Consider the following 17080-nt stretch of genomic DNA (forward strand, 5'->3'; position numbering starts at 1 on the left):
TTACCTGAAAATCCCTGCTCAGGTCTCACCTGGCACTGGAGGCCACTAAACTCTGAAGCTTGATTTCGTTTGTGTGTGTTTATTTCGTTACCATATCATTTTCATAATCTTGAGGTTCTAGGTCTTTTTGTCACCCCAAAGTTTCTCCACGAACATAACAGAAATTAAAATGGTCCATGAGTTCTCTCACAGCCTGTGCCCGTAGGAAGGGAGATCCAGCAAGTAGGACCCTGACTCATATCCCAGTAGCTGCTTCCAGGATGCATGTGACATCATATACCGTAAAGGAGCATCTTAAAGAGGACATTTTCACTGCCCTTCTATTTCAGAACACACCTGAGCTAGAAATAATATAAAGTAAAATGCACACCCAGGGATGTGGACTGTGATGAACTCTCTGCATTCCTGGCTGGCTGATGTGGGTCACTAGACTTCTGCAGAGAGGTTTTCTCTTTGGTTTCCTCTTTAATGCATTATAGATCACTTCCAATGCAGCACTCATGGAGGTCCTCATGCCACAATCTGGAAGTGATAGGAAGTTCAAATCCCCATCATCCCCAGGCATAAGAGGAAATCAATTTTCAGTCTTCCTTCATCCTGAAATTATGCCCAGATCTCTAGGACACTGTATAAAGACATACTGCCCACCACTACCACCTGCATTGCTGTTGTAAAGGAGGATGGCCTAAGTTTCAATTTGAAAGAGGTGTTGCCTGGTACTTTCTTCCTAAGAGCTCTGCACTGTGGCAGGAGGCAAGAGTAAGGTGCCCAAGGACTAGAGGGGAGAGGAAAGTGACAGGAAACAGCATACTTGAGGATTATGGAAAATCTGTAAGAGTGGCAGGGACCTCTGGAGATCATCTGATCTACCCCCTTACCCAAGGCACTTGCAATTAAAGCAGGTTAACGCAAAGGAGCATCCAGTCAGATTTTTCATAACTCCAATGATGAAGACTGAGGATTTCTCCAAGCAACTTTCCACTACTTACATAGTGGGGTTTTTCTGTTTTTGAGTTTTGTCAAGGACTCGACTCCCTGCACATAAGAATGGACCATTCTCTGTTTTCCAAACCAACAAGCAGAGACTGCCCCTCAGTACAGCTGGAAGATCAGGCTCCCCTTGTATCTAGAAAAGCATCTAGTCAACATTCTTATCATCTGTGGTGCTTCACAGTCTGCTGACTTCCTGCTACAGCTCCTTTACTTGATCTCACAGATGCTTTACCAGCACAGACCTGCAGAAAAGGAGCCCAAGGAACACACTGAGTCCTCAAGGGCACGTCAGCTTCAGCTGAGGGCTCAACCCCTCTAGTTGCTTTGTCACTCCTGCTGAACGAGAGAAGAGTATGGAAAAGCTCGTGGGTCAAAGTAAAGATAGGGAGATCAGTGATCCATGACTGTCACAAGCAAAACAGATATTGGGGAATACATATTGGGGAAAATTACATCTATTGTCAATTAAAATAGATCTGAATTGTGAGAAAGAAAGACAAAAGTTGCAATGGCTGAGTGGGGCTCCAGGTACTGGGAGTTAGCCCGTTACCTCGAGGGGATATGCTCCCACATTGTCCCCTGCCATGTGACCCCCAGGGTGCCCTAAAAAAGCCACGCAGGAGAGGAACAAGAGAGTGTGTTGATCATGGGTAGGGTTGTATAAAGGTTTTGGGGGATTCAAACCAGTAGGGAGCCAGGGGGGATTTGGACTATTTACCAATAGGAATCCAGGGGTAACAACCAATAGGAAAGTGTATTTAAGGGCCAATAAGAAAACATCTTGAAGCTTCTTCAAGGATACTACATGCATTCCTGAGTGGTGAGATAAGGTTATCTTGGGGGATTTTGGGAAGGGGACAGTGACTAAGCAAAAGAGAACAAAATAATCAATTTTGTAATGTGCTTATACAACATTAAAGACTTCTGTTTTTAAGGCATTTGGGCCAGCTTCTTCATCTTCTTTGCCAACCATTTCTGACAAAATGTTTTCCATTTCAGATACTGCAGATCCATTGCCACAAAAAGTTACAACAAAGCTTTCCCCCCTGACACCAAGGGATGCAGAGGTGGGGATGGGGCTGCAGAGGGCCCCTCCCAGCTCCTCTGGGCTGTTTTTCCATCCTTTTCCATCTCCCTGCACCAGCACAGGCCCTTCTCTGGACTACAGTGATCTCTAGGGCTGCTGGGAGGAATCCCTGCTCTGGGTCTGCAGCTCCTCCTGCCCTGCCCCTCTTCCAGACGGTCTTGGGGATCCTCTGCTGCTGCTCGCTCCTTGGATGTCAGTGACACACCTCCACCATTGCTGAGCATCTCTGTTGGTCTCAGTGGAGTTTCTGGTCCCTTCTGGGCAAGTGACTGCACATGTCAGCCACAACATGCTGCTGGCTGTGTGACAAGGCCAGCCACCATGTAGGTTTCTCCTTATACCTGATTCAGAGTTCAATGGAAATTAAGGACTCAAAGCACTCTTTGGTCAGGAAGTTCTGGCAGAGCTTGCTGGAAGGATTTGGAGCTTCTTAGAATCCCATGTTAAACAGTCAGTGAGGCTCATTTGTCTCACTCTGGGTCACTGAAAACTGTGATCAGTCCATGTCAGAACAAGAATTTGTAGCTCACATCAAGTTAATAAGCAGAAAGTAACCGAGACTGTTAAGAATTGAGGACCATATAAAAGTCTATGCTTTTAATTTTAACTTGCTCCTGAGCTTCTTCATCCTGTCCACTTCAGAAAAATCATTCTGGGAGAAGCCCTGCTCTGTGTACAGTATTTAGTGCAGTGAGCTTTCAAGGTGCTTACAAAGTATTAATTAACTCAATCACCAGAGGGCAGAGGAAATGAAATGAGGATGTTCTGGACCATGAAATAGATGACTCACATCCATGGAAAAGGTTTAATTGAGCAAAACAGGTACATAAGTGTACCTGGCTCACCACAGAAGCTGTACAGAGGAAGATGAGCCTCCAGAGAGGAATGGATCAAGGCGTCCTGACAGCACACAGAGAAGTGTGTGCAGTACTTATGTAAATTGTCTCTGTGGAGAACAGGTCTCCATACACAACTCATCCAGTTCCCATAGAAGGCAGCTGGGAGCACTCTTACAAAGCTTTCATTAGAGCTGTTGGTCACATCCAATGGGAAAAGGTGCTCTGCTGGGAAGCTCATATCCTTGACACTCAAAGTTGTTACTGTATGGAAACATCTTTCACGCTGTTGTTCTGTTGTGTTTGTGTTTTCTGTGCTCTTGTTACTCAAGAAAGCAGTGCACTCTTGGAAGGCATGTGCAGAAGAGGGAAATGTTCAGTGGTGGGGCAGACTTGTGTGCACACCTAGCTATGGCGTTCTGTGCTACACCCGATCTCCTGGAGCTGGGTTCTGCAACTCTCCCTGCAGACTGAAGAAACGAAGTACCCATGCCCGGACTTGCAGATAATGGGCACTCACACAGCAGTGTTTGCCTGGAAAGTTTCAAACCTCTGCCTGATCCAGAGCATGGTCTTGGACATTGAACTTGAGGAAATGCTCTAACCAGTGCTTAGGGGCCAGATTTATTTGTATTCTCTGGATTGTGTCAAAGCAGAAGAGCCCTACCAGCAGGAAACAAGAAACCTCCACCTTCAAGTAGGTGGAAGTCTTGCAGTTACAGTGTTTTCTGGAGAAGCAAGACACCAAGGCCTCAGTTCTTCCAGCAATTCAGGATTTTCAATGGCAGTGACAGTCCTTATCTCTTCCATGCAATGCACACAGCAGCACAGCTCTAACTAAATGAGAGAGACAAGTCCCATGGTGGACTGTTCAGTGTCAAACTCAAAGGGTCGCTGTAGTATCTGCTTGAGCTGTGTTTTCAAGAGGTGGATATGACCACAGCTCATGTGTACGGACACATGGTATTTAGAGTTGCTGGACCAGATCCTCTTGTCCCAGGAAATCAAGAATTCCACCTTAAGTGTCAGTGGACCAGACTTTTGTTGGTTTCACCATTATAATTACAGACGACAGATTTGATTAAAAGACATACCCAACTATTAAAAAAGTAGTTTCTGACTATCCCTGTGTATAAAATAGTTTATTTCTTCTGTGCACAGCTCTGCATTTTCCCACCTTCAACAGATCTAATGCAGGTTTACCTGTTTACAGCCTTTGTTTGCATGTCCAGATTTATCTCAGATCCCCAAGTCTAACAAGTTCCCATCACATGAATTAATTATACTACAAAGCACAAAACAGAAAGATGTTAAATCTCAAATTAAGTTATTAAAAGATTACTGCAGAAATTCAATAACAGCTTGTAGCCCATGGGAAGTGACTCTGCAGGGAAAAGCACCATTTGCAGGTGAGGTGGCACTTGGAGCACCTTATCATTTTCATCAAGAGGAGGTGCTGACCCCCGCAGAGAAGCTGCAATTATAATGAGTCTCTTATCCAGTTATCCCAATACATTTGTGATGGAAGCTGTGGTACTAAATAAGATGCTAGCAGGATATAAATAATGAGGTGGTACATGGCTGCATGTTGGAACTGAGCCACTAAAGCAAAATAATGGCAGAAGCACAAGCTTAACTTGTTTTGTGCTATTCCTGTGGGAAAGGAGTTGGGAGGATAATGCCACATGGAAAGCTGATTCCTCAACTTGTAGTGAGTAACATAACTCCATTGCCCTGCTTGTCTTTGTTCAGAGCTGGAACATGCAGAGTTGGATTATTGCAGAGGTCTAACCCTAGGTGTGAGGCTAGATTCCAGCTGAATGTGCTCCCAAAGTCTAAACATACAAAGGCCATTTCTGGCTTCACATAACTAATCTCATGCTGAGAAAGGGAAGAAGCGGCTGAATGCCTGGCTCTAGATTCATCACAGAATGAATTAATCAATGTCCCACTGAAAAGGATTTGAACTTATGCATGACTGCTGTGATAGTCTGAGACTATCAGTGTATACATTATTTTATTGTAGTTTCCTGTTATTATGCAAAGCATAACTCATATTTCTAATTAAAAATTTTAATATAACACAGCATGTATGTGTCTTATGGTACAGCCTAGTAAAGATTCAAATTGGGGTTTTAAAAAGGAGCAGTGATTTTTTTAAGCACCAGCACCAATGCTTTTTAACATGATTCCCTCTTCCCTTACCCTCTGCTGCAAAACCTGTGGTAAGAATTCCTAACAGGAACATCAGTCAATTTATACAACATTGTACAGCAGTGTGTGTTGTGACAGATTTGCTCAAATATCTTTCACTGAGATAAAGGAGTTTCAAAGAAAAATGGCACTATTGTGAATTTTCCCTCTTTTGTAACTCTATACAGCTAGATTTACAGATTGCTCAAATGCTTTACTGCTCTGATTAAAGGACAAAGAATTAAATAAACTTTGCTGCTAATTTCAATGGAAAAAATAATTACTAGTAATCGCATTTCATTTTAAAGAGCATTACTCTATTAACTGGCCTGGCCTCCCACAAGCTAATTCTAAAGGGCAGTGAAAAAAAACAAAAAGCTTTCACTGAGAATTGATGAGGGACGTATTATGTGTAGCTGATCACTGGTGAACTGCAGCAGAGAAAGGAGTGATTTTTTAAAAAAAAATCAGATGGCAGCCAATGCCTTATAACTATTTCATGCAATATTGCATGGCATTCTCCTTGTAACAAATTGAGCACATGAGAGCACCAAACTTCTTGCTAATTGGCAGGCTGAGTGTTTTTGAAGTCTGTGATGAGCCCATCAGCTCCTCCCTTACCATGGTAAAAATGGACATCCCTTCACAGCCTGTTAGAAACCAGATATTCCATGCAGTCACATTTCCAGACCATAGCTGTGGCTAGCATAATTTAACGTTCCAGTTGTCCCCTAATGTGCCATAATGAAGAAAGAGCTGAGTCTGGGAGGTGGCCCTGGTCACCTCTTTCTAGAGATCTGCTTAGATAGAGAAAGTATTCCTTTAGTTCGCATTCAAAGTGCTCCCAGATACTGAATTACAAGAAATTTTCCGTTCTCTGTTCAATTCTGGCTTTTCCTAGATTCATGTCTAATTGCTGTGACCAGAAGTTTTCCTCAGGGAATAATTATTAGGTCTCCCTTAGCTTTCTTTTTCAGTCACGTTCTCTCTGCTGAGCTGATGGTTTCTGCAGCTTAAAAAGGTCTATCCGCTGTCTTTGCTTTAGCTCAGCAGCTTCCACTTCTTCTTTCAGGGCAACAGCAGGGTTAACTCACCACTCAGTAGCTCTGAAAGAGCTATTGGAACTGTAGTATTGTTGCAGGAATAAAAGCATTATAAAGAGAATCATTCTTCAAATAATATAGAGATTATCAGAATGTCTCACTCTACACATCTTTAACAACTTCTACATGTAGACTGAGAATATTTCCTTGCTTTTCTCTAGGGCTTTTTCACCCAAAAGAGTCTTCAATTCACAGCACACAGCTGCTCTTCTTGCTATAAGGCTTCTACTCTCCTCCCTGCCGCCTTCTTGAACAACATCAAAATAGGGTATTTCTTCTGGGACTGAAGTTTATGGGGTATAGGAGACTGCAATTCCTTTAGTGAGTGTACTTCCTTGTCTGACCCATTTAACAGGAAACACAATTGGTATCAGAACACGTAGGAGATTTATAAATTCATAACTGTGAATGCTGGAGATGCCCACAGGATCTATCCCTTTGCCATGTGAAAGACCTTGAATAGTCAATGGCATTGCAGGTGCCACAGGTGGTCCCATGATGAATATTTTTAGCTTGATTTCTTAAAGGTAGGAGACTAAACAACTGACAAGCTGTGATGCTGTACGTGTGTTCTACCTGGGATTTCAGCTCTCCATTTGGGAGAGGGATAGACGAGGAGTCACCACCCAGCATAGGCACCAACATTGCTCACTGTTCAGTTGGGCACTCTCAGCCTCACAGTCTTGCAGATTCCTCTGCACAGATACCACTCCTTGGGCATGGGGATCTGTGCCAGCATCCCATCTCTGCACCCTTCCTGTGTAAAATACATATATGCTCATCTGCTGCTTCATATTCCTGCAAGAATATGGTTAAGGTAACCACTTTCAGGATTCTGGGTTTCTCACAAGAAATTGTCATTGAGATTATAAGCACCTCTTGAAGATACTTGCATAAATATGTCATGGAAAACCAACAGATTGCAAAGTGGCTGTGTCATCTGTGTCAAGATCTTCAAAGCACAAGACGTTTTTTCTTAGCCTTTTGGACTGCTTTGCTTGAGAGATGATAAGGGGTTGAAAGAAGTTCTCTGCAAGCTTTTGATGTCCTATTAAATAATCTTTTATTGTCTTTAAGTAGCTGATGTATCTAAATGTATTAAGCTTTTCAACACTACTTTTGGCCTTTTGTAACTTTTGTAACTTTACATTACGTTAAGAATTAAGATTTTTTGAATATAAATCAAGAAGCTCATTGAATTTGGTCATTTTCATTGTAGTCGAGTTCTTCGTAAGCCTGATTCTAGGCAGGCAAATGATACACCTTGTCTGAAAGGGTTTCCTATCTGTGGAAAAGGACATATTTCTCTCAGAATTAACCCAACTATCCAAGTGAGAAACCCTCAAAAGTAGCCTATCTTTAGAGGCCTCAACCAGAAACAACACCTAGTTTTCTAGACCTCAACTTCCCACCCAAATAAAAACTATTGCTCACACATGGTGACTCATTACTTGGGAAAAGTTTTACATGATTCTTGCATGGTATCATGTAATAAAATCTTAAGGAAACTGCAAAAAGCAAAGACAAAAGTAGGGGAAATTAGAGCTTGAAAACAAGGTTCATAAATGAAGTTCACCAGGGCTGGATTTTGCTTTCTCCTACATGGAATGAGATCAGAAATGTCCATATCCTGTTCTGAATCAGAGATTTATGTGCACAAATGCCCTGTGTGTCTTCTAGGTGGTTTCTGTTTCCTATTACCGCTGTGCTTCCCGAAACCCAAAATGGAACAATGCTAGTCTGTCTGCTAATTAAGTGTAAAGTTGTCTTACTTTTTTTATTAATAAAAATTTTAATGTCCTCATTGAAAGGAACATATTTTGCTTCTCCTTGCTTCTGAGCTTACCCAATTTTGCTATAGTTGTACTGTAATCTTTTTTCCTCCTCCACAGATGAGAAGGAAAGGTCCAGCCTATTGCTCATACAGAACATCAGTTTGTCAAGCATTTTGTGCATCCTCTGGGATTAGAGGAGCTATGAAATTGTATCATTATCATTGCCTGCTGCATTACTAAACCACCAGGCAGGGCCTGAGAGAATACGCATGCGTGTTTGTACAATGACATTTTTAAGCCAGCCTTTGCCTTTTCATTTTACTTCCTGCGTAATAATCCAGCCCCAAAGTGTTAGTGCCCAGAACCAGAATTTCCTTCTCTGTTTTAAACAAGAATTTTTTCAGGTATTTGAGCTATTTCATCCAAGCCCATTATTTACAGATGGGAGAACTGTTGCTTTTGCTTAGACACATTTACAGCTTCTGAAGAGAGAGGCAGACTTGCAGACCGCTGTGAAGTGGTTTAGGTTTCAACCTTTGTCTTCACAGCATGCCTTTGAAAAACAGGCCACTTGTAGACAGAGTTCGGCTCTGCAAACACTGAAATTGTGCACATAAAGATAAATTGCAGTAGCAGAGCCATGGCTTTGTAGTATAGAGGTCTTAGTTAAAAATGTGGATAGGCCTGAAAGTACTTAAATTTTGACAAATTTAATTTTTCCACTTTTCTACAGCAAAACAAATTTCAGACCTAAGTAAACACCAAGCTGATGGGAAATTTGTAAAGGGTGTTTGAGAGGGAAGTGCACTTGAAAGAACACTCTGATACTCTGCAGAAGTTTACTGCTTCTTTGTAAGCCTACACCTAAAAAATACTCCTAAATCAAGAGTCTGAAAATGAACAATTAAGTGATAAGTGATTAAGTGTTTGCTGTTGCTCCAGTGCTGCCTCACCAGGGAATTGTGCTCCCTGTTGGTCCCGTGGGACTGCACAGAGAGCTGGCATCGAGAGAAAGCTGTCAACACTTGCAGCTCCTAACAGGGTGCGACTGTGCTTTTGGACACAGCCCTAAATAAACAGCGGTGTCAAACTTTTCAGTCCTGCAGGGGAAGTCACCATGACTCAGCTAGTCATGCTAGGCTAGGCTGGGCAGAATTAACTCTTTTCAAGCCAAGGCATTTTCCTCTTCCCTGTTGTTCAAATCTGAGCAAAAGGTTCACTCACCCACTCCACATTCATTCTTTCCTCTCCATTAACTTGGTAACCAGAAAGGCAAAGAATTCAGTGTGGTTATGGAGGTTTCAAATCCCTGGTGTAGTTTTGCAGAATCAAGAAGGTTAAAGCAATGTGAACATTTAAAGTGTAAAGAAGCAGTCTGAGGAAACATGGTCCCAACAGCCTGACAGCTCTGCTGTTGTCCTACATATTTCCTCAGATTAATGTTGTGGCAAGCTGGAATGTTGTTTTGATTGCTTACCGTGTAGTATGGGATGTAATTCTAGAGAGATTTTCATATATTTGTACAAAACTTTTGGTTCATATTTTTTAAACTATAGTGTTATGTAGCTTTTGAAAAAAAAGAAGTGTCATGCGAATAAGTGGTGCGTAATGTTCGCATGGACAATGGAGATCCTGAATGGGAAAAAAAAAGGAGTTTTGGTATTTTCACACAAACATATTTTGAATTTGTGGATGGTTTTACCTGTTTTGTTTTTTTTTTCAAGAAGGGAAATTACAGTAATTTCCTGCCCATTTGCTGCCACTTTTAGGACTATTATTATAGGATAGTGCAGTTAGGGGATTGTGATTTAATAAAGAAGCCCACCTACAAGTGGGCCAAAATATATATTGTAGGTTTAAAAGTGTTGTGTTAGCAAAAATGTTTTTCAAATTTGAGGAAAGGATTATGAAGCTGAATTTCAAGAATTTAATTTGCCATTGATTGGTCTTTATTCTCTTTTGGCTGCAAATGAGGCATGCTGCTGTGGTACATGAAAAGAAACAGAGACAGAGAATACGAGTCATTATTCCTGGTATAGAAAAGCAAAATGAATGAAGTTTGTGCTCTGGACTTTGATCTCAAGCAGCTGTTTTTGCTTTAGATAAATTTTCAAAAGTCTGTTATCATTTTAGACTCTGTGATAACTAGTACAAACTGTTTAGTTAACAAACAGCATTTTTCAAATAATGCTGAGAGGGATCTCTGTTCAGGCACTAACATACACTCCAGTATCTCTGATGGAGAAACAAAAGTACAGCATAGCCATCAACAGGTGGTATGTTCTAACAGACACCAAATGGAAATTACTGCTACAAGGAAAGGGCATTTGGAAGATATGATTATTTATTGATGGCACCCAGATTTCATTGCTTTGAGTAAAATATCCTACAGTGATGTGAACTAAATCCAGTGCAATCTTGAAATTAAGATTTTCTTCTTTCCAGTTTCTCTCAGAAGGCTCATCTGTGCATTGGAGGCTCATCTGTGAATTGGAAAGTGGAATGAGGAGTAAAGAAGATGCAAATCTGTGCACAAAATAAAATTTTGGTTTGAGGCAGTGTCAGGCCTGTCCTCCACAGCAGGCCAGTGGCTGCATGGAAGTGTCACCATGGATAATGTGAGCAGCATTGTGCCATTCACACACAGAAAGTTGATGTGACATCAAGAAGCAATTTCAACACTCAGATTAGGGAGAAATTGGATTTTCTCAGTTGAGCATTAACAGTTACAAAATTCAACACAATTTACCTGGCTAAAACTCCACAAGACTGAAATGCTTATCAACAGATATTTTCACAAACATGCCAGGTTCTGAATAACATGCTGAGTGCTATGAATAAGGAGCGGAGAATTAGCCTCTTGCACTGAACTCCTGTGGCTGTTGGTAACCTGAAACATTCTGCCCTGAGACCAGGGAAATGGGGCAACTAAATACCCTTATTTCATGTGTCAACTAGTTACAAAATGCAATTACGTTTTCTTGGTCTTTTAAGGACATAATACTGCAATAGCTTTATCAGCAGGTAGACACTGCCATTGGTTTAGGCAACGTTTTATCAATACAATTTTCCTGTATTAAATAACAACCCCCCTTGACAGAACTGGGCAAATGTTCCTCATTGTTGAAGAAGCCTGCATCTCAGATACAGGCTTTAAATTATAATGTTAACAATTTGTGAAGTAGAAAGAAGATTTAGAAGGTGCTCAGTTGTGTGCTTAGCATCACTGTGCCTATTGTGGAAGAACAAGCCAACTTTTTCTGCATTTGGGGTTTGCTTAAGTATGCAAAGATGAGTCTGGACTGGCTGGAGTTTGAAAGGAGGTTAGGGTGATGTAAATTTGCTTCTTAGACTCAGCCTTGCAGCACTGAGCCCCAGTCCTAAGAACCATTTTAATGTAGGAGTTATGAAGTGTTCTGCATGGACCTCAGACTAGCGCCTCCCCACAGACTAAGACCAGCAATATGTTAACCAACAAGTTTTAAAGGCAGAATTGGAGAAGTTTAAACTGTGAGCAACAGAGATAGTATTGTTTTACGAAGCAGAAAGGTTCCCTGAATTTTTATTTATTCAGTTCCTTCTGCTAACAAAAAGAGTTGTCGAGTTTAGGAGAAATGTCTGTATTCTTGGACAGAAGCACTGTATATGTGCCTGAGAATGCAAACGTGAAAGTGATTGGGCACTGATTGATAATAAAGGTGAAAGTCCACAGTTCATTTTTGTTGCCCATAGTGGAAGAAAGAACAAAATAAACAATCAGAATTAAAAGCCAACTTAATTAAATTCCAAATACCTTTCAGAGTAATAAATTGCCTCAGAATTAGTAGCATGAGCTAGTAAAAATGGCCTTTTTTCAGTTTCCTTAGGTTTCCTCTGTACTTAGCAAAAAGAAGCAAACACATCCAGAGGGCATTTTGGATTTTAGGAGAACCAAATTATTTTCTCATATGTACTCAATCTCTTTCTTTTCCCCTCAATAAATATGTATGTATACACAGACTCACAGAAACACGTGCTCACACACACAGGGGAAGATTTATATGTGTATATACATGTCTGTGTGAGCATACAGGTTACACACACATTTTTGTGTGCATGTGCTAACAGTCCTCTGTAAGATGCACTCTGAAGCCAGGACCCTCACCCACACTTACATTGGATAAATCCAGTCATGGAAGTTTGACAGAGCAAATTATGATTCTGCACTTTCACTGTGTTTACAACTATGCCACATAGAGAAGTTTCATCTGACTTACACTGATTTACTTCATGTCAGAGTAAGGCTTTGAGAATAAAGCTTACCAGATACTATTAGGATAATATTTATATGGCTTTGAATAGAAGCTGGTAGTTAAAAAGCAAACTAAATATCATACCTGGGAGATATGATGTCACATCTTCAGCTCATGTAAATTAGCACAGTGCCCAAGACCCCTTCTCTCCACAGCCCAGTTGAGGGACTGGTCAGAGTCTCCCCTGATCAGCATTTGGGTCCCTGTGGGACCGTTTTGCATGGGGTTTTCTGCTGCAATGCTCTTAGACCAGACGGAGCCCTTCCTTCCATCCTGGCCTGTGCCCTGGCCCATTGGTTCTCTCTGACCCAGAAGTGGCTGCATTTCAGCTCTGTTTTCAGCACAGTTGGGAAAGAAAACTCTACTGACACCAATGTAAAATGCATGAGCATTACTGAGCCACATGCACCCTGAGGAGCATTCTGGGAAGAAGATGTGGCCTCCCACATGCAGTAGAACAATATTTTGACTCCTGTTTGGAGGTTACTGCAAGACATATGATATAAAGTAAATATATATCCTGGTCCAGTTACAGACAGGTTTGGGCTGAAACTGCTCCATCTCAATCAGATAAACACAAAATATTTTACCTTTTAGTAACAATATGGTTATCAAAGTTGTGACCATCTTTTCACCATCTTTTAAGATTACTAAATGTAACCAAAGATAAACAGGTAAATTCTGCTTCTGCAGTCCTTGCCTGCATAAGAAATACCATGAACATCAAGAGTGCTGAGCTTATCTTACTGCAAATACTTCTCCAGTTACCTAATGTAGCTTGCAGGATTTAAGGGAATTCCTTAAATTGTGATGGCTGGGAGTCTTGAGAAAAAAGTTCTGTAGGTGCACTACATGTTACCCCAATACGAGTGGTTAATATTACATTAGAGTGATTGCTGTCTTCCCTCATCTTCTAGTTAAAAATCCAAAGCTGGCTGGCTAAAAGAAAGCAAGAAATTTTAGGTGACACATATTACTGAAATGTCAGCTCCACATCCTGACCATAGTTCCTAGTTTTCATGTGGCAGCCAGTGATCTTTAAGAAGCTCTGTGTGCTTTTGCTGTCACTGGGTGACTGTAATGAAGAGCCAGAATATAAGAAAGCCACAGCAGCACTGACCAAAATCAAATCCCTCATCTTTCCATACGAATGAGACTGTTGGGCCTCAGAGGTTATGTTCAATCCTTTGTTCAGAGATTCACCTAAAGAACAATGAGTAAATATTGGAGTGGGGACAGATACTACTTCCACTAGTTGTAGTTGCAGTTCTCCTCACTCTTTTAATACACCACAACAATTTTCATCCAGGTGTATATACTTAACTCCAGTAGCTATGGTTGAGTGTTTGGAGTGCCATCACTATTACTACGCAGTGGAGCTGGTTACTTCCACTGTTCATTAGCAAAATGGAGGTCTAGTCTTGGAAAAACAATAGATACAACTTATTTTTCATGCTTGCATGATGCCCATTATGTCACTGTCATCAATATGAACTTTCAACTCAGGTTGTCTTATCATGCTAAAGCTTTGATACCCCTGAGAGAAAAAAGAGGGTTTAGCTTGATAAGGATTCTTTTCAAGTAAAAAGACAACCTCTAGCTACAGCAAACAGCCAGGTCATAGACTGCAGTAGATTCTTCTCTGTAACTCCCTCTGAAATCAGGAGGTGCTGAAAAAAACACCAAAACAAACTGCATAGATGGTAAATCTCTAAGGTAAAGATTTACTGAACATATCTAAGCTGAGATGGCTTGATGAATGCATCATGTGCTGACAGCCTAAGTGGCTTATCTTTGTGTCACTAGTAAGTTACTTCTCTGTTAACTCCCTCACTCGATAAAGCTGGTTTCATGTGTTTCCCTCTGTCTTTATCAGTGTTTCAAACTCATTGCTGGAGTATTTCAGTTTGTCCAAACTTGATGCACTGTCACTCTATTGATATTATTTCTGTAACCCATTAGTAGCATTGCAGTGTTGATGAAGATCTTTTCTTGCCCCCTTATGAGTGAATCAGTTTCTAGGAAGAATAGAGATATTTAGACCAGCACATAAGCGGGATATGACATGTAGAGGTGCTTGGTGGTTTTATTACATAAAGTCTAGTAGTGGAGAGGGTGAATCTGGATGTCTGTTCTGAGATCCCCTAGCAAGGCAGCAGAGAGGGAAGGTCATAAGAAGCCAAAAAAACCCAAACAATTGATCACTCACCAACTGATCTGAGATGGCCTTTCTTGTGCTGCTTCATCCTCCTTTCCTAGCTGCTCATAACCTGCTGTATCACTTATCAGCCCATCTCAAAACTTGCCTTTCCTCTTGATTTAGACTTCAGGTTTTGATTTTTCCACCTACATCTGTGTTAATTTACTCCCTCATGTCAAACAGAGAGCATATCAAGGGCTGTCACTCTGCTCAGCTTAATCTCCAAGCAGAAAATGTAAAAAAAACAATTTCAGAAACTCACTGATTAGTCAGTGGAACCACTGCCTTGGTAACTGCCGGGGAGAAAACACCTTTATAACTGCACCTACACATGACAAACAATGACAGTAGCCACAAACAGATCCTGTAAGCCAAGAGACTTCTCAGCCTTGAAGGTAAAGTTTGGATTCTGGGCAGCCTCACAATGGCTATGCAATTTTCTCAGCAGCATATCAAACAGCACTATAAAAGGGGGCTGCTAAGTTAGAGCTGCATCTGTAACAGGCTGTGGTCAACACACTGTGCTGGACAACTTTAAATTTGGTATCCCAATGTCACCTGCTCCACCATATGCCACCTGGGAGGTACCATGAATGTCCCTGCATATAGCAAATGCTAAAGACTCCTCATAGACCAACTCCCTATTTCCTTTGTGTGGATGATTAGGAATATTATAGTACATTTTGTCATGTATTCTACATTATGGCTGATATCCTCCAGTAAATATGGGCAGTGGAGCATCTGGTAGAGCTGCCAAGGGTTTCAGGAAGGAAACTGAAGAGCACATTGTATTCAACATGAAATGCCTTACAAAAATCCTGCCAAGGTAAAGGATGAAATTGAATGAGGTATGTCATCACAGATGTTTTTGAGGCATCGCATGACTGATCACTGCATGTACTGTGCTGGCACAGAAAACTGCCAGCTTTTAACACATGTGTGGTTTCATAACATGTTCAAGCACAGGCATCATCAATCTCTTTCTTTAAAGAGCACGTTCGTATTGAATCCTCATGAGGGATTCATGTGCCTTCCTCTTTAATAATGCACAGCCTTGTAGCTTACACAGTCTCTAGGAAACACTGGCAACCTGCAGTGAGGAGAGGCAAGGAATTCTTTGGAGACAGCTGTTTTCACATATTTTTCTGCTCCTGCTCATGTTTCCAGTTCCGCTGTAGGGGAAGCTGATACTCTATGTTACATATTTATTGCATAGCACACACGTATGCATATGCACATCATCACTCTAAACACACATTTGTGTGCATACACACGCATACATAACATAACATAATGTCTTCACATATTCTTTGTCAAGATTGAACTTTTTCTGGAGCAGAGTTTCCACTGTATTTTTTGTTCTGTGCTGTCAATTGTAAAATAAAAGGGCTGTTTCACAAAATCACCTGGACACGCACACCTTATCTATCAACTCTCCTTTTCAAACTTGACAACTCAATGACTACAGATATATAGGATATGTAAGGTTATCTATAGTTCTTTTATGTATGAGTGCACCTGTGCATACAAAATGACAGGTCTCTAGTTGATATATTGATTATTAAACCAATACTGCTCTGTAGTTGTCTCTTGGTTTACATCTGTAGAGCAGCTGGTCTGTGATATACTATGATGTACACAAGCCACAATAACATAGTACAGCATTAGCTAACCTTTTAGGTATAACTAAGCAGGCAGAGTGGCAAAAACAGGGTGAAAAATGCTGGACACTAAAAAAAGTTAGCCTAAGTCTAGCCTACTTTAAATTCTGTGTATGAGCAGCAGTGCATTTCCCACTCCACCACCCTTAACCCCCAATTTACTGATATTTCCGTCATTCAGTCTATGAAGATTATTTCCTTCCTCACTTACCACAAGCCAAAGCAGAAGTTCAGAGTGAAAAGAAAATAACAGATTTCTCACATTCCTCAGACTGGATCCACTGTGTAAAAGAAACCCTCATGTTGCATATCCAGCATTCACTGTGACCAGTGATAAATGACTACTGTGTTACTCCTACAGGCAGAGATTACATATTATCTATTTTGCATTCAGTCACAGTAATTTGAGGAATGAAATTCTTTTTGGGAACAAAGATAACACTTCATGAACATGTTGATTATAAAAAAGAAAGACAAAGAAACATGGCAGCTGTCTGAAAGCACAGGAGTTCAGAAGGTTAAAAAGGTTGAGCCACCATTTTCTCGCAAATAAGATTATAGGTAAAGATAAACAGAAAGCAATTTTCTCACTATCTATGGCAGTAAATGTTAACGCCCTATGAAGTTCCTTGTTGCAATCTCAGAAACCAGGAACCATATGTCTACAAGACCTGTAAAAGTTCTCAGCAGAACACTGTATGCCCAAAGCTAGGCAGCATTATGAACCTCTTCAAATTTTGTAATAGAATGAGGAACTTAAACAGGAGATTAATATCACAGCTAAAAACCAAAATGAACTAGTAGTTAGAACTGTCATGGTGATCATGCTTCAGTGCAGCTGTACAGTATTAGTGATGAAAGACTAATTCAGTTTTATGTGACAAAGGGAAACAGAACTTGACCAAAAGATGTTGGATTAGCAATCAGTCAGCAGTCAGAA

The sequence above is a fragment of the Pithys albifrons genome, chromosome 4 (genome assembly GCF_047495875.1).
Source record: "Pithys albifrons albifrons isolate INPA30051 chromosome 4, PitAlb_v1, whole genome shotgun sequence".
Taxonomy (NCBI): domain Eukaryota; kingdom Metazoa; phylum Chordata; class Aves; order Passeriformes; family Thamnophilidae; genus Pithys; species Pithys albifrons.